Consider the following 27,107-nt stretch of genomic DNA (forward strand, 5'->3'; position numbering starts at 1 on the left):
TTTCATTATCATTTGTTTCTAGAAATTTTTTTATTTCCCTTTTGATTTCTTCAGTAACCTGTTGGTTATTTAGAAATGTACTGTTTAATCTCCATGTGCTTGTGTTTTTTACAGGTTTTTTTCTTGTAATTGATATCTAGTCTCATAGCATTATGGTCAGGAAAGATACTTGATATTATTTAAATTTTCTTAACTTTACTGTGGTTTGATTTGTGATCCAAGATGGGGTCTATCCTGGAGAATGTTCCATGTGCACTTGACAAGGTGTATTCTTCTGCATTTGGATGGAATGTCCTGAAGATATCAATGAGATCCATTTCATCTAATGTATCATTTAGCACTTGTGTTTCCTTATTAATTTTCTGTTGTGATGACCTGTCCATTGGTGTGAGTGAGGTGTTAAAGTCTCCTACTATTATTGTGTTACTGTCAACTTCTCCTTTTATGTTTGTTAGTGTTTGTCTTATGTATTGAGGTGCTCCTATGTTGGATGCAAAGATTGTTATTGTTATGTCTTCCTCTTGGACTGATCCCTTGATCACTATGTAGTGTCCTTCCTTATCTCTTGTAACATTCTTTAAGGTCTATTTTGTCTGATATGAGGATTGCTACTCCAGCTTCCTTTTGCTTTCCATTTGCATGGAATATATTTTTCCATTTTCTTGCTTTCAGTCTATATGTGTCTTTAGGTCTGAAGTGGGTTTCTTGTAGACAGCTTATATATGGGTCTTGTTTTTTGTATCCATTAAGCCAATCTGTGTCTTTTGGTTGGAGCATTTAATGGACTTACATTTAGAGTAATTATTGATATTTATGCTTCTATTGACATTTTCTTAATTGTTTGGAGTTAACTTTGTAGATCTTTTTCTTCTCTTGTATTTCTTGCCTATGTAATTCCCTTTAACTTTTGTGTAAAGCTGGTTTGGTGGTACTGAATTCTCTTAACTTTTGCTTGTCTTGAAAAGCTTTTGATTTCTCCATCAATTCTGAATGAAACCCTTGCTGGGTAGAGCGATATTGGTTGTAGATTTTTCCCTTTCAGGTCTTTATATCCTGCTACTCCCTTCTGGCCTGCAGAGTTTCTGCTGAAAGATTAGTTGTTAAACATATGGGGTTTCCCTGGTATGTCACTTATTGCTTTTTCCTTGCTGTTTTGAATATTCTTTCTTTGTATTTAATCTTTGTTAGTTTGATTAGTATGTGTCTTGGTGTGTTTCTCCTTGGGTTTATCTGGTGTGAGACTCTTTCTGCCTCTTGGACTTGATTGACTATTTCCTTTTCCATGTTGGGAAAATTTTCAACTATAATCTATTCAAAAATTTTCTCATACCCTTTCTTTTTCTCTTCTTCTTTGAATTATAGGGACTCCTATAATTCAAATGTTGGTGCATTTGATATTTTCCCAGAGGTCTCTGAGACTATCCTCAGTTATTTTCTTTCTTTTTACCTTATTCTGCTCTTCCAAATTTATTTCCACCATTTTATCTTCCAGCTCACCGATTCATTCTTCTTCTTCAGAGATTCTACTATTGAGTCCTTCTCGAGTATTTTTAATTTCAGTAATTGTGTTGTTTGTCTCTGTATGTTATTCTTTAATTCGTCTCGGTCTTTGTTAATTGAATCTTGCATTTTCTCCATTTTTTTTCAAGATTTTTGATCATCTTTACTATCATTATTCTGAATTCTTTTACAGGTAGTTTACTTATTTCCTCTTCATTTATTTGGACTTCCATGTTTCTAGTTTGTTTCTTCATTTGTGCAGTGTTTCTCTGCCTTTTCATTATTTGTTTTTAAACTTATTGTGTTTCAGGTCTCCTTTTCCAAGGCTCCAAGGCTGAATTCTTTCTTTCTTTTCATTTCTGTCCCCCAAGGCTGGTGCAGCGGTTTGTGAGATTTATGCTGAGTTTTTTTGTTTGTTTTTCCTCTGACGGGCAAGGCTGAGTGAGGTGGTAGTCCTGTCTGTTGATGATTGGGTTTGTATTTTTGTTGTTTGTTGTTTGGATGAGGTGTCCTGCAAAGGGTGCTACTGGTGGTTGGGTGATGCCTGGTCTTGTATTCAAGTGATTTCCTTCGTGGGAGTTCTCACTGTTTGATACTCCTTAGGGTTAACTCTCTGGTAGTCTAGGGTCTTGGAGTCAGTGCTCCCACTCCAAAGGCTCAGGGCTTGATCTCTTGTCAGGAACAAAGACTCCACAGGTGGTTTGTTCTGGTGTTAAGTGAGATTAAAACACATATCCAAAATCGAGAAACCAAAGGTGAACCCCAGACAAATGGCGGTCAAAAAATCAGGCAAATAATAATTAAAATAATGGCATATATACATATACATCCATAATCAAAATCAAAACAGTCCAACAAAAATAATATACAGTATATTGACCTGGTGAACAAAGGAAACCAAAAATTATATCTACCAGTTAAGAACAAAACTAACTAAAGCACAAACTGGAAAACAAAACTCCAGCAAGCTGCCAAGTGGGGAGTAAAGCAATGAAAACCAAACTAACACATATGTTGAGAGGGAAAAAAAGAGTGAAAAGAAAGAAAGAATAGATATGCAAAGTCAAATAGGGGTAGATAAAGAAGTTTTATATACATTAAAGATTAACTGCAAGGGGAAAAGAACAGCAAGGAAAGCAAACAAAGGAATAAATGTAGAAAAAATAATAATAGGTTTTAAAAAATTAAAAAGAAGAGAAAAAAAAATAAAAGGAAGAGGATAGAGAAAAAGAAAGAAAAAAAGGAGAACTCTACAGAAGCAGAGGTTTATAACAACAATAAAAAGTGTGATTAAAAAAAACTCCAAAGCTTAATTAGATTTCATAGTGCCAATAAAATCAACAACTACAACAGAGGGGGAACAATGAAAAAAAGAAGAAAAGAAAGAAAAAAATCCAAAAGAAACTATAAACCAAGTCAAAACATAAGAATAATAAATATTTTTCTTGAGTCACTGTGGTCTGGGTCCTTTCCCTCGCTGGGAGTCACAGTCCCCCTCACCTCCCTAGGATACCCCCTAACACCGTGCTGATCTCCAAACTTGCTGTGGGGGCAGCTCAGATTCTAATCTGCTCCTACTCCTGTTCTTGCCTCCCATGACCACAACTATCAGAACTAGTGCATTTTCATTTGTGGGAGCTCTCAATGTTTTTTATATATTTTGTAGACACAGAGTCTGCTTAGTTGATCGTGTGGATTTAATCTGCAGCTTGTACAGCTGGTGGGAAGGTTTTGGGTCTTCTTCCTTGGCAACACTGCCCCTGGGTTTCAACTGTGGTTTTATTTCCACCTCTGCATGTGGGTTGTCCACTGGGGTTTGCTCCTGGGGCTGCCCTGGAGGACTTGGGTCTGCCCCAGTGAGGGCCAGGTGTGGAGGTGGTGCAGCTGCTTGGGTTGAAGGCGTTTTTGCAGCACCAGGTACTCAGGGGAGTTGGTGGCCAGGGCAGCAGGAAATATTGTGCTCCAGAAGGGTATGACAACCAGTATTGGCCAATACACTCCAGTACTCTTGCATGGAGAACCCCTCTGACAGAGGAGCCTGGCAGGCCACAGTCCACAGGGTTGCAAAGAGTTGGACACAACTGAGGCTACTCCATGTGCATAGACACAAGACTTTTTTTTTTGCCTGTGGCAGCTCTGCCCCAGTGAGGGTTGAGCTTGAAGGTGGCACAATTGTTTGGGTTGAGGGGACCCTGGCAGTACCAAGTGTACAGGGACACGGAGTGCCTCAGCCACAGGAGTTACAGCCCTATCAGAGCCTTTTTTCAAGCCTCTGGTAGCTGGCAATCGGAAGTCTCTTTGGCTGGCCTTTCTCCATAGCTCTGCCATTCAGGCACTTAGAGTGCTCTCTTGCCTGGGGTCCTCTGTTGTTCGGTGTGTCAGGCACCTAGAGGGGCCCTCCTGCCTGGGGTCCTACTCTGTAGATCAGTGCAGCAGTCACTTAAAGGAGCACCCTGGGGTCCTGCTCTGTAGTTCGGTGAGTCAGTCACTTGATGGACCAGCCTCTGTATTGTTCAGCTGCTGATGCTGTTGTGTGGGGAGAAAGAGGTATGGTGATGGCTCCACCCACCACGTGTGACTCAGCAGTATCACCTTGCTTCTGTAGCTGCCTGGTTTTCCTCCACAGGAATATCCCACCACAATCTCCTCCCTCATATCCCCTTGGTCCGTCTCTTCACAGTCAATAGAAGCCCTCACCCTGGGATTGCTCCATGATTCCTAAGCTCCGGTTCCCACCCACTGCACCTTCTAGGAGACCTGCTCCCTGTCTGGGGTATGTATGGCTGCAGCAAGGACCATCTGATGCTCATTCCATTTAGGCTGCCATAAATCAGCTGTTTCACTCTCAGCCTTAAATGTTTCTCCTCTGACTCAGACAGTTGCCCAGACGTAGGGATTGGACCCCTGCTTCCCCCACCTGCCAAGGGCATGTTCAGTCCTGGTAACACTCCTGTTTCCCCCTAGTTCCTTCATCCTACTGAGTTTTGAGTGGTTCTATGTGTTCTTTTTTTGCTGGTCAGGTACTCCTGTCTGCTCTCACCTGGTGCTCTGCCTGCACCCCTGTGTCTGAAGGTGTATTCCTGATGTATCCATGGAGAGAGATGCACTCCACACCCACCTACTCCTCTGCCATCTTGTTCTCTGGACCAGAAATTTTGAGGTGCTGAATTGACAGAAGAAATCACTGAGCAAAGCACAAAGGAGAAGAATGTTACAAAATCTGAGAATGGCTCTGGATGTTATTAAGAAGAGAACCATGTTAGAATGAAGGAATTTGGAGATATTAGTTGGTTGAGGCACTGAATTTAGAATGGCTGTGTAGGCGGGCCCCTGTATTGGGCATCTTCAAGACAATCCCCAAGTTTGATGATTCATTAGAATGACCCATCTGACTAAGAATATAATTGCACTCACGGCCAAGATTTACTACAGGGAAAAATTACAAAGCAGAAAGAGTGAAGGGGAAAAATGCATGAGTAGAGTTTGGAGGAAACCAGTGGAAGCTTCCAAGAATTCTCTCCCAGTAGTCACACAGTCTGCATGGCTTCAGCAATGAGTTGTGATAACATGTGCAAAGGGCTGTGTGCATGCAGTTCAATTGCTCAGTCGTGTCCGACACTTTGCCACCCCATGAATCACAGCACGCCAGGCCTCCCTGTCCATGACCAACTCACGGAGTTCACTAAGACTCACGTCCATTGAGTCGATGATGCCATCCAGCCATCTCATCCTCTGTAATCCCCTTCTCCTCCTGCCCCCAATCCCTCCCAGCATCAGAGTCTTTTCCAATGAGTCAACTCTTCGCATGAGGTGGCCAGAGTATTGGAGTTTCAGCTTTAGCATCAGTCCTTCCAATGAACACCCAGGACTGATCTCCTTTAGAATGGACTGGCTGGATCTCCTTGCAGTCCAAACTCTCAAGAGTCTTCTCCAACACCACAGTTCAAAAGCATCAATTCTTCCGCACTCAGCTTTCTACACAATCCAACTCTCACATCCATACATGACCACTGGAAAAATCATAGCCTTGACTAGATGGACCTTTGCTGGCAAAGTAATGTCTCTGCTTTTCAACATGCTATCTAGGTTGGTCATAACTTTTTTTCCAAGGAGTAAGCGTCTTTTAATTTCACGGCTGCAGTCACCATCTGCAGTGATTTTGGAGCCCAGAAAAATAAAGTCTGTCACTGTTTCCACTGTTTCCCCATCTATTTCCCATGAAGTGATGGGGCTGGATGCCATGATCTGTGTTTTCTGAATGTTGAGCTTGAAGCCAACTTTTTCACTCTCCACTTTCACCTTCATCAAGAGGATTTTGAGTTCCTCTTCACTTTCTGCCATAAGGGTGGTGTCATCTGCATATCTGAGGTTATTGATATTTCTCCTGGCAATCTTGATTCCAGCTTGTGCTTCTTCCAGCCCAGCGTTTCTCATGATGTACTCTGCATATAAGTTAAATAAGCAGGGTGACAATATACAGCCTTGACGTACTCCTTTTCCTATTTGGAACCAGTCTGTTGTTCCATGTCCAGTTCTAACTGTTGCTTCATGACCTGCATACAAATTTCTCAAGAGGCAGGTCAGGTGGTCTGGTATTCCCATCTCTTTCAGAATTTTCCACAGTTTATTGTGATCCACACAGTCAAAGGCTTTGACATAGTTAATAAAGAAGAAATAATTTTCTGGAACTCTCTTGCTTTTTCCATGATCCAGCAGATGTTGGCAATTTGATCTCTGGTTCCTCTGCCTTTTCTAAAACCAGCTTGAACATCAGGAAGTTCACAGTTCACATATTGCTGAAGCCTGGCTTGAAGAATTTTGAGCATTACTTTACTAGCGTGTGAGATGAGTGCAATTGTGCGGTAGTTTGAGCATTTTTGTCATCACCTTTCTTTGGGATTGGAATGAAAACTGACCTTTTCCAGAAAGTTCATTAGAGACTGGCTAAGGTTTTTATTGGCAACCAGGCATGTAGCCATCCTCTGCTTAGTGGTGCCACAATTGTACACCCCTAGAAGGAAAATGCGGAGAAGGCAATGGCACCTCACTCCAGTACTCTTGCCTGGAAAATCCCATGGCTGGAGGAGCCTGGTAGGCTGCAGTCCGTGGGGTCGCTAAGAGTCGGACTCGACTGAGCGACTTCACTTTCACTTTTCACTTTCATGCATTGGAGAAGGAAATGGCAACCCACTCCAGTGTTCTTGCCTGGAGAATCCCAGGGACAGGGGGAGCCTGGTGGGCTGCTGTCTATGGGGTCGTTCAGAGTCAGACACGACTGAAGCGACTTAGCAGCAGCAGCAATAGCAGCAGCAGCAGAAGGAAAATGGGGCTTCCCTGGTGGCTCAGGTGGTAACGAATCTGCCTAGAATACAGGAGACCTGGGTTCAGTCCCTGGGTTGGAAGATCCCCTGCAGAAGGGAATGGCAGTGGGCTGGTGCACATCCAGGGGGCACTGGGCTTCCCAGCTGGTGCTAGTGGTAAAGAACTTGCCTGCCAATGCAGGAGACATAAGAGACGTGGGTTTGATTCCTGGCTTGGGAAGATCCTTTGGAGAAAGGCATGGCAACCCACTCCAATATTCTTGCCTAGAGGATCACGTGGACAGAGGAGCCTGCAGACTGCAGTCCATAGGGTCACAAACAGTCAGACACGACTGAAGCAAATTAGCACTCAGAAGAAAAATAAATGTTCAGCACAACCCACTTTGTTTTAGAGTTTAGGTACAGTGAGTAATTTTGTCATTTAAGGAAAGTTTTGTATCAGGAAATTGCTTACCTGCCAAGTTTCCGGACTTCAGACAAAGACCAGCTTCCCAGCAAGAATTTCCAAGGATAGCAGTTTCAGGTTTGCTATGTTAACTATTTTTTGCACAGTGTCCTCTAATTATTCTCCTCCAACTAGTCCCGCAGCACACTGTAGAGGCATCTGCTGCCAGACAGGTACACCGAAGATGTGATATTTTTCAAGGTGTCAAGGAAAGGTCCTGGCTTTGCTAGGAGGGGGAAAAGATGACCTACTCGGAAAATGAATGAACGGCACGTTCATCTTAGCACATTTTCTCTTTCTTTATGAACACAGAAAAGATCCTATTGTGCAGAAGAACAGCATATATCCAGGCTCCTCCATCCATGGGATTTTCCAGGCAAGAGTACTGGAGTGGGGTGCCATCGCCTTCTCCATATATATATATATACATATATAGGCTATCCAAAAGAGTTGCAAAAACAAAGATAGCATACCTAGGAATCACCAAAATTTGAGGATCAACTCAACAAAAAGGGCACAAAACTAAGAAACAAAAAACAAAACAAATAAAAATAGAACTAACAAGAGTTAATAGTGCATAGAGAGGGCTACATGTACCCCAGGAGACACATAGGTAATCTTTTAGGGGTAGGGAGGAAACTTTTTAACTCTTTATTTTTTTAAAAATAATTACAAAAATTTCAATTTTACTTATATTACTAAAATGTCAGCTAAGCAGAGTCAAGGAATATTGTCTGCATTCCCTATATATTTAAGAGGTGTCTGTTTAAAAGTAGATTTTAGTATTTGTTGAAGGGATAGATGGATAAATTTAATATGTGAACTAAGAGCAGCAATGTTATAGCATTTATAAAGAAATATACTGATAAAAGTATAAGCCTCATCCTTGTCTGGAAACCAGGACAGGTTGTTACAAAAAAGAAGTGAATTCATTGCAAATACAAATGAAAAGTATAATTATTAAAATAAAAATCTCAAAGATGGACTGAGTAGAGCGATGGTCACACAAAACCAGCATGCTAGAAGATCAAATGGGGAATTCTGGGAACTTAATAGAGATTCTAAGAAGGGCTTCCCTGATAGGTCAGTTGGTAAAGAATCCGCCTGCAATACAGGAGACTCCAGTTCGATTCCTGGGTAGGGAAGATCCACTGGAGAGGGGATAGGCTACCCACTCCAGTATTCTTGGGCTTCCCTTGTGGCTCAGCTGGTAAAGAATCCACCTGCAGTGTGGGAGACCTGGGTTTAATCCCTGGGTTGGGAAGATCCCCTGGAGAAGGGAAAGGGTACCCATTCCAGTATTCTGGCCTGGAGAATTTAGAGTCAGACATGATTGAGCAAGTTTCACTTTCAAGAAGAGGTGAGAGCACAAATGCAGTCTAAGAAGTTTCAAAGACATGTTTTCTACAGTGGGAGTCTCAACTTTTCACATTAATAGAACACACTGTACTGAACAGGATGAATGAAAAACATATTTTGTGATAAAACCAGAGCCTCAATGGAAGGAATAAAGTGTTAAATGCTTCCAAAGAAGAAAAGCACACATGATTTTCAGATTAAAGGCAAACTAAAGGCAAGAAGACATTTCCTCAAAATTCTAAGGGAAAATGATGCTGAGCTTTATTTTTTGATGCTATTATAAATTTTATAATTTACATTTTCAGTATATTTTGTTCATTGTGAGTATACAGTAACACAATTATTTTTACTTGAATTCTACACCATCACCAAATTAATGAAATTTGGTAGCTTTTTTTGTAGGTTATTGAATTTTCTTTAAAAAATACGTTGCTTATGCATTAAGACAATTTTATTTATTCTTCCCAACAAATGCTTCTTATGCTTTTTTCTTGCTTTATTGTACTGACTAGAACTTCAGTACAAGCTGAGTAGAAGTGTTGAACAGATTTTTTTAACCTTAGGGGAAAAGCATTCAGTGTTTCACAGTTAGGCATGATGTTAACTGTAGTTTTTTTGGTAGATGACTTTTACCAAGTTGAGAAAATTCCTTTCTCTTCCTAATTTGATGAGAGGCTTTATTAGAAATGGGCTTCTCTGGTGGTTCAGCTGGTAGAGAATCCGCCTGAGATGTGGGAGACCTGGGTTTGAATCCTGGGTTAGGAAGAGCCCCTGGAGAAGGGAAAGGCTACCCACTCCAGTATTCTGGCCTGGAGAATTCCATGGACCCTATAGTCCACCAGGTCTCAAAGAGTTGGACACGATTGAACGACTTTCACTTACCCTTTATTAGAAAGGAAGTTGTATTTTCTCAAATGAATTGTTTATATTTATTAAGAGGATCACTTTTTCTTTCTCTCCAGTTGGTTAACATAGTGAATTAAGCTGACTGATTTTTGAATGCTAAACTGTCCTGGCATTCCTTGGATAAATACACTTGGTCATAATACAGTTCCTCTTAATATAATATTGGGCTTGATTTTCTGAAATTTGTTTAGGATTTTTGCTTCTCTTTCTATGAGAAATATTAGTTTGCAGTTTTCTGTTCTTGTAACGTCTTAGTTTGGTTTTGGCATCAGTATAATGCTGGGCTGATAGAATGCACTAGGACATATGTAATCACTCCTTTTCAATTTTCTGGAAGAGTTTGTGTACAATTGGTATTTCTTCCTTAAATATTTGGTATAATTTACCAAAGAAGCCATCTGAGTCTAGGACTTTATTTGAGTGAGTGAACATAGCTCAGTTGTGACCAACTCTTTGTGATCCCATGAACTATGCCAGCCTCCTCTGTCCATGGAATTCTCCAGGAAAGAATACTGGAGTAGATTGCCATTCCCTTCTCCAGGGGATCTTCCCAACCCAGGGATTGAACCTGGGTCTCCCACATTACAGGCAGATTCTCTATTATCTGAACCACTGGGGAAGTCGATTTTATCTGTGAAAAGGTATTTAACTTTTAACTCAATTAAAAAAATAGATACAGAGCTCTTAAGTTTATTTATTTATTTTTTAACTTTTTATTTTAAACTCATGATAGATTAATAAGAAATTAAAAAAGAAAATACAAAAATGTCCTCTGAAGCCTTCTTCCAATTTTCTTCAATGGTTATATTTTATGTAATTTTAGTACAATATCAAAACAAGTAAGTTGACATTGGTATAACATTTGCATAATTCTGTACCATTGTTGGCACTCAAGACATAGAACTATTCCATCTCACAGAGGTCTCCTTTCTGCTACCCATTTAGCCACAAGATTACCAGCACTGCACCCCCCCCCCCCAACATCCTATCACCTCTAACCCCTAACAACATATTTCCATCTTTATGGTTTTGCCATTTTGAGAATGCGACAGAAACCAGCGTGTGACATTTTGAGATTTGATTTACTCTTAGCCTTAAACCCTTGACATTTATTCAAGTTGTTGTGTTAACAGTTTGTTCCACTGATTTTATTTCTGAATGGTATTCTATGATATGCTTAATCATCCATCTATTGTAGAACATTTTGGTTGTTTCTAGCTGCCATGAATATTTGTGTGTAGTTTTTGTGTGTATGCATGAATATAAAATTTAATTTCTCTAGAATAAATTCCCAGGAATGTGATTGCTGGGTTGTATGGTAAATGTATGTTTATTTTTTAAAGAAACTAGCAAACAGTTTTTCAAAGTGGCTGTACCAATATGCATTTTCACCAGCAATTACTGAGATTTTCTGTTGCTGAAACTCTCATCACAAAACCAAGAGATGGGACTGCATTCCCTGCTCAGGAACAAATGGATTTGCATTCCTTCCTCGGTTGTACAGTGATTAATAAGCTTCCTAATTTCTGGTGGCAATGTTAGCAGAGCTAAGTGCATAAGACCGAGAAGAGAAAGATGCCACATTTCTGGAGTTAGACTCAGAATTGTACCACCCATATAGGACAGGAGCCCTGGGAGACACTGATCTACCAATGGAGAGCAGGTTCTGGGGCACATACAGATTTGAAATAGTACTAGAAGGAAGGGCAAACGAGGGAGAAAACTTCCAAGAAAGATGAGCTCTGATCAAGAATTGTAAACCTGGTGCTTGTATAGTAAAGACATCAGCCATAAGAGACACGTGAGAAGCGGGTTTGTTTCTTCTTCTAAAAAACCTAATTTAAAATAAAAGGTGGAGATATGGTAAATGAAAGGAACCAACAGTGTTCTACATCATAATATGATATACTTACTCTGTTGTGACAGAAATAACCTTATACATTTTGTTGCAGTCAGGTACTTTTTTCTATGAAAGAGCCAGTTAGATTAAAAAAAGGTGGAAGATCTTACACAAGAGGAAATGGGAAATCTAAGTATTACAAAAAGACTTTAAATATGTAGGTTGAAAATACACAAAAGAATAAAGCAGGGTGAAAGGTTGGAATAAATTTATTTGAGACTTATTTTTCGCAGATTCTCTTCTCAGAAAAAATTTAATCTTTTGCTTTTCCATGATTTCCACAGGAATAAGTCATAGCTGAGTGTTTAAGGATCTCAGTGCTGGTAGAATTCTCTGGTGATAGATGAAGCAACTGGTCCAACATCTGTAACTACAAGGTTTAAATCCAGAACCCTGATTGTGACAGAGAGGGGCTAGTGTTTTCCCAGTCAAATCCCCACAGCACCCAGGCCGGGATGCTCTTTCTGAGTCTAGAGTCTGCCCTTCCAGATGCCTGGGGTCCCAGCCCAGGATGAGCTAGGCAGTGGAGGAGCTGCCCACCTACTGCTTCTTTTGTAGGAATTTTATACAGGCCTGGAGTGTTTGATGTTGTTTGGTAACTAACAATTGGCCCCAAAAGTAGGGCATCTGCCCAACATACTGAGGCACCACAGATTAAAGACCTTACTCCGGAAGTGGGAAAAGCCCAAACAGGGCAGCATGACTTGCTTCAAGGACTGTGATGGATAATTACCAACTCATTGCAGGAAATAGTCCTTTGAAGTCCTAAGTTTCTTAAACAATTAAATTTGCTAAGAATGTCAAGACCTGGGGAGATACAGAAACAGATATTTTCATATTCCATGGCTGTTATTAAGGCCTGAGCAGGAGTTATACAGGAGGTGACACGGAAGAGGAAGGGTGGACTGGGACTGGAGGTGAAACTACCAGCTGAATATTCTGATGGGTGGAACGGGCAAAGAATTTCAGATAATGTAAGAAGAAATAAATGAATTATTTCCCTAATCCACTTCCTGTAATTAAAGCATTGTAGGTTGTCATGAAACCATGTCAAGATTAGGGGCCATGTGTTCTGTTAAGATTAGGTCGTATGAGACAGAGAATATTGTTAGGGCAGTATGTGGAGCCAGAAAAGGGGGGCGGTGTATAAAGTGTGTGACCCTTATGGTCATCCACACCGCCTGCTTCCATGGAAGAGATAACTTTAAACCTGACCACATGAACTGGCAGAACTGCTGGGTGGACCTCCACTCTGAGGGTGCCTCTTGGAGGGCTAGGTAGTTATGGCATCTAAATAAAGGGCCCAAATAGAATAACACAGAAAGTGTCCCCAACTATTTCTATGAGAGAAATTAGGGTTTAGGGACCCCTTCTTGTTAAAACCAGACTGAGTGCTCAGTATGTGAGACAAGGAATATCAAGGGAGGGCCCATACCATCCAGAAGATGAGAACAAGGAGGAACCAAAAATTATATCCCATCATATGACATTTGGGCTTCTCTCGTGGCTCAGCTGGTAAAGAATCTGCGTGCAATGCGGGAGACCTGGGTTCGATCTGTGAGTTGGGAAGATCCTCTGGAGAAGGGAACGGCTACCCACTCCGGTATTCTGGCCTGGAGAATTCCATGGACTGTATATTCCATGGGGTTGCAAAGAGTCAGACGTGACTAAGCAACTTTCACTTCACATGACATTTAAATAATAAAATAGTTTTTCTGATAAGGTATGTGTCCTCTAGGTAGTTGCTAACCCATCATGACTCCAGAGTAAAGCAGAGGCACTGGCTGTCCAGTTGCAGATGCTCATACACATGGTTGGAACATTGATGCTGTCGACTCTTAAGCTGTCCAGAGACCCTCCAATCAGATGCTAGATTATACTTCATGGCCCAGGAAATATTAAGCTGGGCATCCGAGCATAGGCTATTCCATGCATATATCACCTGCAGACTGTGTGGAAGTAAAATGCTCGAACAGGTCTCTGAAAAGGACAAATTTCATCAGTCTGCTATTCATAATCCCACTGATAGACTGGATGGGTCACATGCCTAATGCTGTATCTCCTTTAGGTTCATCTCTCCAAGAGTTTATCTGTTTTCAGCTATCTTCTGGGCTTCCCTGGTGGTTCAGATGGTAAAGAATCTGCCTGCAATGCAGGAGACCCAGGTTCAATCCCTGGGTTGGGAAGATCCTCTGGAGAAGGGAATGGCTACCCACTCCAGTATTCCTGCCTGGAGAATTCCATAGACAGAGGAGCCTGGAGGGTGTTATAGTCCATGGGGTTGTAAAGCGTCGGACGTGACTGAGTGACCAACACTTGCACTTTTCAGTTATCGTCTAGTGACCCAGAAGTGGGCATGGAAGCCTCTGGAGTAGAACAAATACAAGGCAAGACCCAAGCTTGGATATGACTTCCTGCAATCTCTCCTCTCCCTCCTCCCTGACTTGATCAATCAGTTAGGAATCGTAGACTGCATCTTGTGCCAGTGGGTGGATGAACACCAACCTAGAGGCACTGCCTTCTCCTGGCCCACTGCTGTAGCCACTCACCCAGCGCCATGATCATACTTTACATTGACCCTTATAATACTGCATTTCTGGGCACAGACACTGCTGTGAGGATGCTACACTTATCGTTCTTGTCACACATGTACTCATTCTTAGCTGTATAAAAGGTGGGAGAGTGTGGTGGCAACAGGGGAAGTTCTAGATCTCTGAGAAATTGATTTATGGTTTGACAGATCAGATAACACTCAGTTTATGATTCAGTTTACTTGATAGGCTAGGGTCAGGCATTTGGTACTAGGGTCTAGGAGAAAACTGAGAGCTAACTTCACATTGATAGTACTTATTACAAGAGGATATCATTGCCGTATAACAAAACTCTAAAGGCCTAGGCTGTGAGTCTTCTATTGGGACATATCAAAAGCACTTTATAGTATCTCTGTCTGCCAAAGGTACTTTCAATTTTGTTAGTCTGCTGGTCATAAGTTCCAAGTGACAGGACCATTTGTATCACAGTTTAGATCTGTTGGGTTGGCCAAAATATTCATTACATCCTATAGAAAAACCTGAACAAAGCTTTTGGCCAACCCAATATTTGAGATACTTTCTTAATCCAGGTCCGTCTGAAATTGTCCAGTCTCATAAATGAGTTGGTAAATGAGTTGGAGTAACACATCCAAATGTTATTAACATTTCCTTCAAAATTCAAGAAGCCACCAAACATTTAACTTCTTCTTTCACAATAGGTGCAGCAACTCACATCATTATACCCCTTACGCCATTGTAATTTATATCAATTCATACTGTTATACTACTTTAAAAGAAATATTTCACCATGTCCTAGACCACTGGACCTCTAGAAATTTTACAAGTGTAGCAGAGCCTGAAATCTATCTCCTATTTTCTGGCATACTTATGACTTGGTAAGGATTGGTACATTCTACTTATCTGTTCCACATTAATAAAGTGGGTCAGTATGATAGACATTAGGATATCAGGATGATTAAGGACCCTCCAAACCACAATATGACAATAAGAGGTTTGCCATAGTTCTGAAATAAGGTACTATATTGTTGCTGAAACTGAAACTATACTGATGCTGAAGCTGGAACTCCAATACTTTGGCCACCTGATGTGAAGAACTGACTCATTGGAAAAGATCTTGATGCTGGGAAAGATTGAAGGCAGGAGGAGAAGGGGATGACAGAGGATGAGATGGGTGGATGGCATCACCGACTTGATGGACATGAGTTTGAGCAAGCTCCAGGAGCTGGTGATGGACAGAGAGGCCTGGGGTGCTGCAGTCCATGGGATTGGAAAGAGTTGGACACGACTGAGAGACTGAACTGAACTGAACTGAACTGATATTGTTGCTGGTGCCAGGTACATGCAAATTGCTTCTGCTTTCTCTTATCCAAGTGAAAAAAAAAAGCATTTAAACAGCTACACACCATGTACCAAAGACTGCTAGGTTTTTCAGCTAAGAAAACATATTTGCAAATGTAACTTCCTTTGGCATCACCATTTTATTCTCCGAGAGTCAATGACTTTTGACCCAGTTAAAAAGGCAAGTTAAACGAGGATATATTAGGAACTACTAACCCAGCCTGTCTCAGGCCTTTAATGGTGATGTTAATGTTTGAAATTCACCCAGAGATGTGACCCTGCTTTTGGCTTGCTTACTGTGTGACTGTGCGCAACGGCTCAGATGCTTCCATTTGGCCCTTTCTATCGTAGAATCCCCACCTCCCCTCAAGGAACCGGTTCTTGCGATTGTGCCAGGTACTGAGCATATCAGTTTATACTATGCGTTTGGGGACTGGGAAAATAACCACGGAATGGGTTCACATTCTCTTGGGCTTACTCTTAGACTCAGCTCAAAACTCCATGCGTCGTACCTTGCTCAGTAGATCATGGTGATATGTTGAGTTTCCAGGAATCAGCAAAAACTCAGAACTAGTATCTGAAAACTCTCAGAATATATGGCTACTTCCCTTTCACAAGGGCAGTGTCAGTCTGGGAAAAGGGCTCTGGATCCCCTGGGGAAGGCCCAAGGGGAAAAATGACAGTGTATTTCTGTTGTCCTGTTACAGGCATCTATCTCAGTTGAAGGACTCTGTATTTGGGGGCTGATTCATTCTGGGAGTGAGGAAAGAGTCTGTGAATTCCAGCTATCATTCGGTGCATCTGTGGAAGGAGGGACGTTCAGGAGACTCCTGTGTCCCCACTGTGGTCCCTCCTCTGCTATCAAATTCTAAGTACCAATTTAGTGGCATGTGTGTTTTATTCTTCAGTTAAAAATATTTTTAATTTCCCTTATAATTCTTATTTGGCCCTTGGATTATTTATGTTAGGTAGGAAGTCAGGGATGAGCAATGAGGGGTGGCCTAGCTGAAAAGGATGCAAGCTGATCTCTAAACCATATCCCAGACATATGGAGGAGAACCCACAGATACGCTACAAAAATAACCACAGGGACTTTTCCAAGTTGCACATGTACCCTAGGCACACAGTGGATACAGACTAACCACAGGGGCTTCTCCAAGTAACTTTAGGCAGCCAGAAGCCCATTAAGGGTTCATAAATATTGTATACACATATATATCTGATAATAACAGATTGAATTATGGGAAGACATACACAACAGAGCCTGCTGTTACATAACTTGCAATTGCAATTGGCTTTGAGAACATGTGCATTCCTTTTCATTGATTGGTGGTGGGTACAAGCCCTATTTTGCACAGGAGACAAGCAAAAGGAGGAGACAGGAAGTTTAAAAAGGGGAGAGCCAAGAGGGATGAGGAGGACAACTCCTTTAGGGTCAGCCTGCTTCCATGTCTTGAAAGTGTCTGCTGTAGAAGATCTACCTGCTTGAGCTGAACTGAGCTGTAACTTGTCTGTTGTCCACTGTTCCAAACTTTTGTTGCAGAGACAACAACTAAGGAAGAGAATTAAACCAACCTGACCTTTAGATACTCATTTGTTGCTATCAGTGTAAAATCAAAATGCTTTGAGGGCCCAGTCTTTCTTACATTGCTAACATACAGTTGATCTCTAATTAACCAGATGTTTTGTGGGTAAGAGAAAACCATTATTTGTTTTGTGCAACTTCTGCTTGCTTTAGCAGCCATGTGCCCTTTAAAATTTTGTGGTCAGAACAAGAAAACAAACAAAAGAATATGGGTGTGGTGTTTTAAAAAGAAATCTTGTTACTTTGATAGTCTTTTTCAATCAGAAAAGTTTACTTTGGCAGTGTTGGAATATATTACTTATTGTAACCAGCTTCAAGTTATATGACTCTTTGCTTCTTGGTAAATTCATTTTATTTCTAAAGGAATTTCTTTACTGAATGTTGTTTCCAGGGGTTATTCATGTTTCCCTCCTTAACATTTTAAAACATCAAATAAAACTGAGTGTGCCTTTTCCCCAGATTAATATACTCAGAACTGAGATTAAATAAAACTGTTAACATTTCAGTTGCATACTAATACAGAGAGACTCCTCCTTGCTGTTGAATGGAGTTGCTAAATAAAAAGGACAAGCATAAAATAAAATGAGGGAATAGGATTTCAGGGAAGGGAGTAGACAATGAAAGGCTCTGAGATTTTTAAACATTGAACCACTGTTCCTATCTGTCTAGATACAAGTGCCTGACCTGGTTGATGACACCTTTTGGGCTCTATCTCTCACATGGTGCATAACAGCAATATCACATAACAGCAGCCTCTCACATATTGAAACAGGTTTCTATCCTGTTCCCCACTGAAAGGTTTTAGGTTCTACAATAGTCAGACTTTTCAACAGAAGTTTAGTGTTAGAACAACAATTTGTTTAGCAAAGCTGACCATGAAAATCTGTTAAGTTTCCTCTCAATAGCAGTGGATACTTTAATGTAGTTATTCCATTTATAAGAAAATCTTAGAGCATTATAGTGAAACGAGCAATATTCTGCAGTTAAATAGTATTGTTTAATTCTGTTGTCATAAATTTTTCATTTGAAGAGTTAGTCTTTATCAAGGTCAATTTATATCCCAAAGATCTAATCTACTTCTTGTAAAAATGTGCTCTTCAGTGGCTTTTCCTTTATTTATTAGCAATGTTAATTAGCTGAATAATTTTTTACTTTACAAAACTAAGGGGCAGATGGTCACCAAGTTGATGGCAGCAAACATATTGTCACTATGCTATCTCCTCCTATCTCCATTACTATTGTTTTTGTTCAATTCATAAAAACACCACCGAGGCAGCCAAGTGTCACTCACTATTAATTAGGTAAGATGAACTGCCAAAGTATACTGGGGAAGAAAGTGTCTTTCTATTCAGCAAAACTTCCCTTTATATAGAATTTTTGCTAGAGAAATTACTGTACATGATATCTGGTCCTTCAGGATACCTGGAGGTTTTCTATATTCTTAAAGGTAAACACTAAAAGTTTTATTTGATTTTGTTTCTACTTGATCAATTTGTCAGTTGCAAAAAAAAAAAAAAAAAAAAGAAAGCCACAGGCTATGGTTTGCCACATTCTCCTGGACATATCTGGGGGAAAAAAAAGTCTTTGAATGCTTCAGTCAATCATTAGGACAGGAAGTATGATCTAGGGACTCTTGCCGATTCCAGACTCCAGCATCTTTCCAGCTATTCATGAGGTCAAAGTCATTTTCATAATAATGAGATATTAACTGTGTTTTGCTCATTCTCATTCTGTCACAAGTATACAGTGAAATTTTCTAGAGTCTGTATGATATGTCGTATTGCAGTAGATTGAATACCGAGACATATATGAAAATCTAGTCCTCTTTTGTAAAGCTAGACATTAAAGAGATTTATAGAAACTTAAAATACTGTCATCATCATTAATTTGGGGGGGGATTTTTCATAAACATGTATTTTAATATGTAAAGATTTGTTATTTTTAAACTGAATTAACAAAAGATTTTGAATTCCTCAGTTTAACTTCTAATATGGTAAATATCAATACACATAACAGACAAACAAAAGCTCTTTGAAGTTCTCAATTCTTAATGTAGGAAAAGATCCTGAGGCAAGAGTTTGCAAATCACTGATAACCTGAGTGCCAAGAAGACTTCCTAATTTTCCCACTTTATCTCGAGAATTGTGTACTTGAATATTTACCTAATAACCTTACTCATTTGAATGACCTCAACTCCGTTTTTAGTTCATGTATCTTATGTTCTCCCATCTCTTGCTCCAGCTCTAGATTTACTGCCAGATCAATTACCTTGTGATCTTTCAGACAGGTAAATCACACAAAGTACTTTCTAAAAGTAGCCATTACTTTGTAAGATTTCAAGTCATAACAACAGTGATGAAAGTTTGAAAGTGTATTTTCAGTTGATTGTTAAAGTGGCACAGAACCAACCAAATTGTTCAAAAGACTAATAAAAGGAAGATAACATTTCTTTTCAGGAAGGAGTATGGGAAAGCATTTCTATATATATATATATATATATATATTTCATGTTATATAAAAAATCCTACCTGGGATTTGATTTTACTTCTAATAACTCTTCACTCCCCAGTGTAAAATTCTTAAATTTTACAGAAGTCTGAATACCTGAAGCAACTTGATGACTAAAAGGCAAAATTGATTGGAGAGGTATGAAGATGTAAGAGTAGGAATGGTGAGCATCAAAGAACTGAAGTTTTATGAGTGGTGGTATTAATATTTCTCCTATAATCCCTACATTCATGTAACCAAGGTAATGAAACTTGACCAGAGCTGCTGCTGCTAAGTCACTTCAGTCGTGTCCGACTCTGTGCGACCCCATAGACAGCAGCCCCCCAGGCTCCCCAGTCCCTGGGATTCTCCAGGCAAGAGCACTGGAGTGGGTTGCCATTATCTTCTCCAATGCATGAAAGTGAAAAGTGAAAATGAAGTTGCTCAGTCGTGTCTGACCCTCAGCGACCCCGTGGACTGCAACCTTCCAGGCTCCTCTGTCCGTGGGATTTTCCAGGCAAGAGTACTGGACCAGAGCTAGATACTTATAAATGGTTTGTAATATGGCATTCTACTAGCTACTTAATGTCTTTCATTATTTTTGGTCCTCAGGTTTCTTTAGAGGTATTCATAATTGACTCATTTCATGGATGAGGAGACCTAATTCAGGAAAGTGAAATGATTTGTTCAAGACAACACAGTTAATTGGTAGAGTTGGAATTCCCAGCCTGGCCTGGTTAGCCTCCCAGGCCACGTGTGCAAGAGGTGACTTTTAATTTATTGTATAATCTTTCTTCTTCTTTAGGTATTATGTTGTGGGAGGTCTGGACCATATAGATATTTAATAAAACAATTTTTGCAGAATGGAGGCATACATTTGACCCAACTGAAGAGGTGAGTCCTGCTTAACCTTATTAAAATTCTTTCTGTTTTCTTTCAGATCATTCCAGCCCCCTGATCAGAATCAGAATTTCCAACTGTTTCCTCTGCTCAGAAAAGCATTTTAACCAGAGACCTTTTAGCAGGGGAAGTCACTAACTTTTCAAGGGCTGTGAAAATTAATGAGTGGAAGATAGGCCTGTTTTGTCCAGAATATAACTTAGTCTAAGAGAAAATGAAAAATAAATTGCCACTGGGCACTGAAGGCTTATTAGAAGTAAAATCAAATCCCAGGTAGGATTTTTTATATAACATGAAATATATATATATATTGAAATGCTTTGCCTACTGAAAAGAAATGTTATCTTGCTTTTATTAGTCTTTTGAACAATTTGGTTGGTTCTGTGCCACTTTAACAATCAACTGGAGAAGGCACTGGCAACCCACTCCTGTATTCTTGCCTGGAAAATCCCATGGACGGAGGAGCCTGGAAGGCTGCAGTCCATGGGGTTGAGAAGAGTTGGACACGACTGAGCGACTTCACTTTCACTTTTCACTTTCATGCATTGGAGAAGGAAATGGCAACCCACTCCAGTGTTCTTGCCTGGAGAATCCCAGGGATGGGGGAGCCTGGGGGGCTGCCGTCTATGGGGTCGCACAGAGTCGGATACGACTGACGTGACTTAGCAGCAGCAGCAGCAGTGAGTGCCTCTAACAATCAACTGAAAATACACGTTCATATCATCAACTTTCATCACTGTTGTTATGACTTGAAATCTTAAAACGTAATGGCTACTTTTAGAAAGTACTTTGTGTGATTTACCTGTCTGAAAGATCACAAGGAAGTGAATGAAAAGTTCACAAAAATCCAAACTGACATATTTTGATTGCCACCTATTTACTCATTTTGTTTCTAACAGGAAAAGACTTGAATTTACACTAGTCACATCCATAGTGTGGTGAGGGTGCACCACCAGTTACTTTGCTAGTATTTTTAGATTAACTGAAAGCAAAAATTTTTAATGTGGCCTCTGATAAATAGAGTAACCTAAATAATTAAGAAAATAGTTTTAAAAGCATTGCTCTCATTTAATATTAATGACATACATTTCCTTATTCAGAAATGATTTTTATAGCTTTTATAATTACAAAAAATCAGACGAGTCTCTATTTTCTCTGACTCCTTCTGAAAATTCAGTGCAAATACTTTATGATGAGCATCCCATACAACCTAGTGTACCTTTCACTGGAGAATAAGGTCTTGGTCAGTTTTCTTTGGGAGAGAAACAGGGCTTGATGACTAGTAGCACTGACAGCAGCCTCAGGACTATGATCAAGAGCAAAGATCACAGGATGATGAGAAAGACCTGGGTTTGAATCCCAGCTATGCTGTTTAGGCCTTGGACAAATCAGTTAACCTCTTTTATCCTTTTCTGTAAAGTAGTCATAATGATGATCTCACAAGATTGTTTTGAGAATTATAATAGATCATGTCTTTAAAAAGCCTGGTATGTGAAAAAAAAAAAAGCCTGGTATGTGATAAGCATTCACAAATGGTAATGCACAAGGAAAAAGCAAACAAACTTGTTCTTTCTACAGGAATAGTCCTTACAGCAGAAAATAGTATTTCATCAGGCTGTTTAAGCTTACTGGAAATGTTTCTTAAAAGTTTGTTAACTATCATCTGAAATTCCACATACTCTAAGTAACCTTCTATATTCCATTATTTTTGAAAATGAATTAAGTGAGATAATTATCTTACAGTGTAAAATCATATATCTGCATTCTTGACTTTAAATGTTTCTTGTAAAATATATTATGTATATCAAAATTATGGTGCTTTATTAGCTCCTCAGTGAAGTGATAATATCAGTTTTAAGGAACTGAAAATTAAGAAAAATTTGATCCTGAAATTTGGTATATTAACCCAAATGCAACACCTGTGAACCTGAAATAATCAGCAGGTCATGCTCATTTCTTTACTGGGAATAAATTAAGTAAATTGCCTCCTGAGAGTGCATAGTCAGCTATTTCATACAGAGCTTTGTCTAGAAGCATGAGTTATGTTGATGAGTGTAATTTCTAGCCTGACTTCCTTTGTGAAGATTCGGGGTGTGGGCTGAGGCCTTAGTATTACCACTTCTCCCTTCTCCTTGAGTTACAATCAAAAGAGAATAATCACCGAGATTTGAGTCAAACAGAAATCAAAACATCAACATTATTACTGACAAGGGCTATGTTAGGGGAAGTCATGCAGTCTTTAAAACTCAAGAATAACTGAAATACATTATTGCCTGATCCACCTGTTATTTGACAAGTGCTGCTAACTGTCTGTAGACATTTATTGGGAACCAGATGTCTCGGGGCCAAATACACTGTGTTCTCAGGTTCTCCCACATGAGTATATTTAGAGATGAAATCAGCTTGAAATGAACATTAAGAACAGCCTTAAAGAGGAAATGAATTCATAGCCATGTTGTTTTATCCCCTTGCCTTGATGATAGGGTATGTTAGGTACTCACTGTATCTAATGTCTCTGGGCTTTAAAAAGAAATATATATATATATATATATATATTTATTTATAGTAAGAATAGGCATGAAAAGAAGTAGAAAAAGATGATGCTCATCTTCCACCACTCAAATAAAAGTACTATTGTACTATTAGCACTTTTTATGTCTCGTTCTGTTTTTACAGATCTGTAAAAGTATTTATTCTGTTCTTTCTATTCAAATTCATAACAAATTTTTCAATATTACAACATGATCTTTATAAATATATTTAACGATACTGTAGTTTATAATATTTCACCGAATGGATTTAGCATAATTTATTTAAACAGTCACCCCATGGTTATTTCCAGTTTTTAAAGCTGCTTCCAAATTTCCCTTTACTAATATAAACAATGCTGATATAAGTATCATTCTGGATGAAACCTTTGCCATTTTCTATTTTGTACCCTTAGAATCTCAGGAGTTGAATTTTAGAATTCAAAAGTATATTTAGGGTCTAAGGTGAGTAGAGGGCAAGGACCCACTTTTTCCTAGTAAAAACCTAATCAGCTTTCTAAAATGCAGTGCTTGAAAGTCGTCCTGAGGAGCTAGCTGTACTTTGGGAATAGTAACAGAGTGTATGAGACTTTATATGGGTGTTGCATTCTGTCACTGATAATAACCATTTAGCAGCACTGTTACCAGAGGAAGATGCTGACTGTCTTTGTTGCTCTTCTGATGCATGTTGTTCAGTCGCTCAGTTGTGTTTGACTCTGCGCGACCCCATGGACTGCAGCATGACAGGCTTCCCTGTCCTTCAATATCTCCCAGAGTTTGCTCAAACTCATGTCCATTGAGTCAGTGATGCCATCTAATTGTCTCATCCTTTGTTACCCACTTCTCCTCCTGCCTTCAATCTTTCCCAGAATCAGGGTCTTTTCCAATGAGTCGGGTCTTTGCATCAGGTGGCCAGAGTATCGGAATTTCAGCTTCAGCATCAGTCCTTCCAATGAATATTCAGGACTGATTTCCGTTAGGATTCACTGGTTTGATCTCCTTGCAGTCCAAGGAACTCTCAAGAGTCTTTGCTAATGTCACAGTTCAAAAGCATCAATTCTTCAGCACTCAGCCTTCTTTATGGTCCAATTCTCACATCCATATATGACTACTGGAAAAATCATAGCTTTGACTATACAGACCTTTGTTTGCAAAGCGATGTCTCTGCTTTTTAAAATGCTGTCTAGGTTTGTCATAGCTTTTCTTCCAAGAAGCAAATGTATTTTAATTTCATGGCTGCAGTTACCATCTGCAGTGATTTTGGAACCCAAGAAAATAAAGTCTGTCACTATTTCCATTGTTTCCCCCATCTATTTGCCATGAAGTGATGGGACAATAAATTCACATAGATGTAGCCATCATCACTATATAATTTCAGGACATTTTCATCAGCTCAAAATCTCATTAGCAGTCACTCTCCACCTGCCCCCACCCGCCCCCCCCCCCCGCCACCACCCCATAGCAGTTCCTGACTTTTTTCCGAATCTATAGATTTGCCTGTACTAGACATTTCAAAAAATGAAATTGTACAATATAGGCTCTTTTGTGTCTGTTTCTTTCATTTAACATAATGTTTTCAAAGTACATCAATGTTGTATCATATATCAGAACTTTATATGGCCAAATAAGATTCAATAATATGGACACACCTCATTTTGTGTACCCAGTCATCAGTTAATATACTTTGGTGTTGTTAATACTTTTTGGCTACTATGATTAATACTGCTATGAACATTTGTGTATGAATTTTTGTATGTACATATATTTTCATCACTTTGGGGTACATATCTAAGAGTGGAATTATGGGAGTACATGGTAACTCTGTTTAACCTTTTAAGAAATCATTACAAAGTAGCTGCATTATTTTACATTCCCACCAGCAATGTATGAGGTTTCTGATTTTCTACACCTTTGCTAACACTTATGTCTTTTTTATTCTAACCATTCTAGTGGGTGAGAAGTGATATCTCTTTGATTTTATCTAATAATGTAACCTCAGCTTCAGTGTCCTCATAGTTCATTTGTACCTCTTCTTTGGAGAAGTATGTTTGTTCATTTGTTAACTGGGTTATTTGTCATTTCATTGTTGAGTTGATGAATTCTTTATATATTCTGAATACTAGACCCTTATCAGATATACATTTTCAAATATTTATCCCATTCTGTTTGTTGTGTGTTCACTTTAAAAATAGTGTTCTCTTAAGCATAAAAGTTTAATTTTGGTGAAGTCTATTTGGTGGGGGGCTTGCTTCTGATTTGGGTGTTATATATAAGTCTCTAAGAGACTCTTGTTAATACAGGCAATGAGGATTTACATGTATATTATATATGTGCCGAGTTACTTTATTTGTGTCCCTCTCTGCAACTCCATGGACTGTAGCCCGCCAGGCTCCTCTGTCCATGAGATTCTCCAGGCAAGAATACTGGAGTAGGTTGCCATTCCCTTCTCCAGGGGCTCTTCCTGACCCAGGGATCAAACCCGTGTCTCCTGTGGCTCCGGCATCATAGGTGGATTCTTTACTGCTGAGCCACCAGGGAAGACATATTATATATATTTTTATATGTATATATATTATATATATATATGATTATATATTATATAATCTTAGCTTTTACATTTAGGTCCGTGATCCATTCTGAATACATTGTTGCATATGGTGTGAGGTAGGAATCCACTCATACTTTGCATGTGGATATTCAGCGTCCTAGCCTCATTTGTTGGTTAGACTACCCCCGTCCTGATTAAATGTTTTGGCACCTTTGTAGAAATTCAATTGGTCACAAATGTATAGATTTATTTCTGGACTCTCAGTTCCATTCCAATGATATATATGTTGATTTTTATGTCAATACCATGCAATGTAGATGATACAATGAGCTTAGATGAACACCATGCATTTAGAGTGTTTGTGTTGAGGAACACTGGGCTTGCGGAATTCACTGCTTTTACAGCAAGCAGTAATTAAGCCTACTCTTTGTCTAGAGGATGATGTACCTCATGTCTTAAAGTATTGTTAATAGATACACAAACACCCCTGAGAAATGACCCAGGTGAAAGAACAGTCAGGACATTGCAGTTTTGGCACACTCAGGAGACCAGAGATCCGTGAAGGACTGTCTTTCCTGACAAGGGGAGGGCTGCTTAGAGTTGGAAATGGCCGATGGGTCTGTGTTGGGACAAATGCTGACATAAAGGACACATACCTTTAACTAATACAACCTGTTCATATGCTTAAAAATAACCCAGAGAGAAGAAAGCGTAACGATTCAGGAATAAGAGGAGTAACTAACGGAAGAAACTCTTGAGAAGATAAATTATGGAACCTGGAGCTCTAGTAGGAGAAAATGAAAGACTATTGATTTTATGTAGAGAAAAAAAATGGGCAAAAAAATTTTAAGACAAGAAATACAAAAGAAATTTAAAAAGTGATTGTGTACAATTATGGGATTATTGACTTGCTTTACTTCATTTACCTTTCCATTTTTGAAAGCAGATTATTTTTCTAATGTAGAAAGCAATCACTGTTATGGAAAAATTTTAAAGTCTGAAGAAAACATTCATACTATAAGATTTAAGAACTTAATAGCTGTAACTAATGAAGGATTTCTTTCTTTGAAAGGTATCTTCTGGAATTTCATTTCTCATATGATTTAAAGACCAAGCCTATCTTCTGAAATATATGTAGCTTGAAACAATACTATTTCTTATAGGTCATTGTTATAGTCATGATTTAAGTCATAGAAGTCAGACAGTAAAGAATCTGCCTGCAGTGCCGGAGACTTGGGTTCAATCCCTGGGTCAGGAAGATCCCCTGGAGAAAGAAATGGCAACCCACTCCAGTATCCTTGCCTGATGAATTCCACGGACAGAGGAGCCTGGCGGGCTACAGTCTGTGGGATGGCAAAGAGTAGGACTCACCTGAGCGACTTTCACATAGAACTCAGCAATATTTATGTATAGTTTTTTAAACATTTCTAAATGTATTTTTAGAAATACATACAACCCAGATAATCATGATGGTGTGATCACTCACCTAGAGCCAGACATTCTGGAATGTGAAGTCAAGTGGGCCTTAGGAAGCGTCACTATGAACAAAGCTAGTAGAGGTGATGGAATTCCAGTTGAGCTCTTTCAAATCCTAAAAGATGATGCTCTAAAAGTGCTGCACTCAATATGCCAGCAAATTTGGAAAACTCAGCAGTGGCCACAGGACTGGAAAAGGTCAGTTTTCATTCCAATCCCAAAGAAAGGCAATGCCAAAGAATGTTCAAACTACCACATAATG

The sequence above is a fragment of the Bos indicus x Bos taurus genome, chromosome 2, assembly GCF_003369695.1.
Source record: "Bos indicus x Bos taurus breed Angus x Brahman F1 hybrid chromosome 2, Bos_hybrid_MaternalHap_v2.0, whole genome shotgun sequence".
Classification (NCBI taxonomy): domain Eukaryota; kingdom Metazoa; phylum Chordata; class Mammalia; order Artiodactyla; family Bovidae; genus Bos; species Bos indicus x Bos taurus.